Raw genomic sequence first — 5000 nt, 5'->3', positions numbered from 1 at the left:
CTCTCTCTCTCTCTCTCTCTCTCTCTTCTTGCATTTCGTTTACTCTGTCACTGCAAACATTAAAACAGTCAAAAATGCGTGTAATTTACTCTACAGGAAGTGAGCAAGAGTGTTTCAAAATGTGGTTGTATTTAGAGTTGTCCCAGTAAGTATTGCCTCATCTGTGACTCTCAATACCTGTTTGTTGTCCTGTCTTGTAAAATTGGAGTTATGTTGTGTCTATTCATTCTGTCACTATCTGTCTGTACCGTCATATCTATTTTTCTCTTTTTCCTTCTTTTCATCTCCAAAATATAGCTGTCTAATGCCTGTCTTTCGCTTCAAACTGGTTATTCTTTTATTATTTTATTTGTAACGTCAATAATTTTCCTTTTTTTTTCCTTCTTTTCATCGTCAAAATGTAGCTGTCTAATGCCTGTCTTTCTACTCAAACTGTCTATTTTATTATCATTTATTTGTATCGTCAATAATTTTCCTTTTTTTTTCCTTCTTTTCATCACCAAAATGTAGCTGTCTAATGCCTGTCTTTCTTTTCAAACTGGTTATTCTATTATTATTTATTTGTAACTTCAATATTTTCCTCTTTTCCTCCTTTTCATCTCCAAAATGTAGCTAATTTTCTTCTTCTCTTTTCATCACCAAAATGTAGGTGTCTAATGCCTGTCTTTCTCTTCAAACTGTTTATTTTTGTTATTATTTATTTGTAACGTGATTTGTTTTCCTCCTCTCCTCCTTTTCATCACCACCACCACCACTAACTTAAATATTACAGGTATTTTAGTTATTATTATTATTTGTAACGTCACATTTCTTCATCTTCCTCCTCTCATCACCATCACCACTAACCTAAATATAACAAGTATTTTCCCTATCATCATCACCACTTTCACTATCACCATCACCACTATAACTGCATTTTCACCATCACCAATAACATAACAAGCGCATTCACTCTCACCATCACTATAACTTACCATAAACATCTTCATTACCCCCATCACCATCCCTGCTCTCACCACACCCATCACCTGCAGACTTGGGACAGGTATGGGAGGTATTAGGGACAGCTGGTGACCGTTGGAGCCAAGAGAGTCACGCCGCGGACACACAGCGCAATACAAGCCAAGGAAACTGAGATGCCAAAGCTGTATAACTCGTCCTGTTTACCTCAATAATAACTGCACAGGTAAATCTTCTTTTCTTTGACTTTTAACGCTATTTTCACGCCAACTGCTCGTCTTGTTTACTTCAATAATAACTAAACAGGTAAATCTTTCTTTCTCTGACTTCTATTCTTATTTTCATGCTAACTGCTCGTCCTGTTTACCTCAATAATAACTAAACAGGTAAATCTTCCTTTCTTTGACTTTTAACGCTATTTTCACGCCAACTGCTCGTCTTGTTTACCTCTATAATAACTAAGCAGGTAAATTTTTCTTTCTTTGACTTCTATTGCAATTTTCATGCTAACTGCTCTTCTGATCTCGAATAAATCATCCTGTTTACCTCAATTATAATAACTACACAGGTAAATCTTTCTTTCACACTCTTCTATAGCTATTTTCATGCTAACTGCTCTTATGATCTCGAATAACTCATACTGTTTGCCTCAATTACAACTATACATGTGAATCTTTCCATGACTTCTACTGCTATTTTCACTGGTCTTCTGATCTCGCTAATTTTATCTTCCCTCCTCCCTCTCTTTTCTCAAGACTCTTTTCTCTCACTCCTACTCTGTCCACCTCCCTCGTGCAATCTCAATCATTCGCCAATGTTCGTGGTAAACTTTGTAGCTTCCTGCCTGCTTCTCTCACTTGTTCCACAGCCAGATGGGAAATAAATGCAAAATGTGATCTTTTTCAACGGTATCTTCTCTGTACGTGTTTATAAAGACGTCACGCTTTCCTCCTGGCGGTGTTAATTGTTTCGTGTAGCAGTGAAAGAGTTGAAGCGCCTCTTGAAACGATTTAATCTCTCTAAGTCTGTTCCGCTCATTTAGAACCCTATTTTATGAACCCTCTCCCTCCTCTCTCCCTCTCAAGAATAAAAGAACAAAAGAAAATGAGTGAGGCTGCGAGAGACTGTTAGGCCCACAAGGTTACTTAATTTCATCTATCATACCGGTCCATAAGCTTATCTAATCTTCTTTCAATTTCTTCAATTACCATGACGTGTTTCCATATTGACTCTGCTTACTACATGGTGACTTTATACAGCTTCAGATACTTATGTGGGGGATTGAAAGAGTGAAGACTGTGTCCATTAATCTTCTGACCTGCATAAACTCTTCCTAATGTAAACAAAATCGTCTAATCCAACCCAAAACTCATAGTAAAATGCGTCCCTGTAATGAAGGGGTTAATTCCATCTATCATCCCCGTCTATACATTTATCTCATCTTTTAAAGCTCCCTATTGACTCACCACGAACAACAATCATCACAACTTGCCATAAGGAGAAGTTACACAATCAGTCACACAATCCCAGCAACTCGACGCTTCTCTACACATACGGGTTTTCCCACAATCAAGTTCATGGGGCGTGCCAGACCTCTCTGCACACTCTCCTCTTCCTCACCAGCCTCCCAAGACGGTCAGGAGCCGCCCACCACAGCCACCTCCTCTGAAAACCTGTGCTCTCTCACCCCATACTGAATTTTTAAGCTACGATGCTCGGAAACGAAGGAAAAATAAAGGAAAAGAAATAAATGGTAAAAAAAGTATGCATGAGGTAACAGTAGTGATTTTATTAACCCCTTCAGTAATGGTACATATTTTTTACCTTGGGATTTGTGTACAATTAGACCATTTTATTGACATTAGGAAAGGTCCATGGAGGTCAGAAGATTATTGGTCAGTCTTCACTATTCTAACCCCTTCAGTAATGGGACATATTTCTAACCTTGATATTTGTGTAAGATTAGACCATTCTATTGACATTAGGAAAGGTCCATGGAGGTCAGAAGATTAATGGTCACAGTCTTCACTATTCTAACCCCTTCAGTATTGGGACATATTTTTTACATTGAGATTTGTGTACGATTAGACCATTTTATTGACATCAGGAAGGGTTTATGGAGGTTTGAAGACTAATAGCTAGAGTTTTCACTATTTCAAACCCTTCAATACTGCTACACATTTTTTATCTTGAAATTTGTGTGCGATTAGACCATTTTATTGACATCAGGAAGGGTGTACGGAGGTCAGAAGATTAATAGCCACAGTCTTTACTATTTTAATCCCCCACATAAGTTTGTGAAGCTGTATAAAACCACCAAATCGTAAGCAGAATGAATGTGGAAACGCGTCATGGTACTGAAGGGGCTTAGGGAAAAGACTAACAATGATCAAGTGGGATTAGATTCGAAACGGAAACAAAGAAGCATTCAATATCTAAGTCACTCTTTTCCCTGTTACTTTCTCCCTTAATATTTTCAGTCACTTTTTATCATATTATTTTTTTCTCTTACTTTCTGTCCTTTTATAAGATTCTGGTAGTTTGACAAGGATTTTACGATGAGGAGTAAGAGAAGCGGCAGGAGGACATGAGGAAGGATGACTGAAATAGCAAAGAGAGGGGAAGAGCGAGTAGAGGAGGAAAAAATAGGAGAGAAACGTAGGAAGAGGGAGGAAAGCAATTAATCAGAGGGAAAAAAAAAAAATAGAGGAATGTGAAGGAAAGGTTAGGAAAATATGAATTGCTAATGAAAACGAAGAGAATTAAGGGACGAAAAAGAGGAATGTGAAAGGAGAGGAAAAGAAAATGAAAAGAAGTGAGGTTTTGAAAGGGAATGAAGGGAAATATGGAATGAAGGAAGTATGAAGGAGAGGAATGAAGGAGGAGGAGAAAGAAGAGAAGGGTGAAAAGAAAACGTGAAATAGGACAAGAGAAGAGAGAGGAAGTGATGTAGGAAGCATAATCTATAAGCCTAATGTGTCTTTATCTTTACACACACACACACACACACACACACACACACACACACACAGCTTCTTCTACCCCTTCTATATTCTCCCCTTTACGGAAGTGCTTCATAACCTTGGCACCACCACCACCACCACCACCACCACCACTACCACCACTACCACCACCACTAACTCCCACAACCTTCCACAATAAATACAAACCACTATCTAACCACCACTACTACTACTACTACTACTACTACTATTACTACTACTACTATTATGAAGTTAAAGATGACTCATAACTTGCATCTAACTTTAACGTAACCACAAATATTCACCACAATTATTAATGCATTTATATTACTACCACCACCATCACTACCACTATTCACCACTATTTAAACATCACCACAATAACCACCAAAACATACCAAGTCTCACACACCACCATCACCATCACCACCACCACTAACCACAATTACTAATACAACACCCACTACTACCACCATCACCACACAGAAAACCAAACATACCCAAGCTCACACACCATCACCACCACTACCACTACCACCACCACAACCCCGCTACCGCATCTCAAAGGGCGTGTGGCTGGAGAGATGCCAGGTCTAATTTAGTGGCCCTGTGTGACCCGCTTTCCCCTCGAGGCACTGTTAGGCACTGCAAATTCGCATCACCCTATGTGGTTCAACTGGACGAGAAGATTGTTGCAGGGAGTAACATAAAAAGTAAGAAGAAAAATTAAAGAGAGTAAGAGGAGAGAGAAAGTAACAGAAGAAGTAGTAGCAGGGAAAGAGTAACAGGAAAGGAAGTAACAGGGAAAAGTAACATAAAAAAGGAGGAAACGTAAAAAAAAAGTAAGAAAAAATAACAAGAAAGAGCTATAAGATTGAAAGATAGGAAGGGAAGAGAGGTAGAGAAGAAGAATAGCTATAAGACTGAAGGACAGGAAGAGAAAAGAGACAGAGATGAAGAAATAGCTGAGACTGAAGGATAGGAAGAGAAGAAAGACAGCTAGAGAGAAGTAATAGGTATAAGAAGAGACAGATAGGAAGAAGAAGAGACAGAGAA

Source organism: Portunus trituberculatus, chromosome 3 (assembly GCF_017591435.1).
Source record: "Portunus trituberculatus isolate SZX2019 chromosome 3, ASM1759143v1, whole genome shotgun sequence".
In the NCBI taxonomy this organism is placed as follows: domain Eukaryota; kingdom Metazoa; phylum Arthropoda; class Malacostraca; order Decapoda; family Portunidae; genus Portunus; species Portunus trituberculatus.
This window is presented reverse-complemented; position numbering follows the sequence as displayed.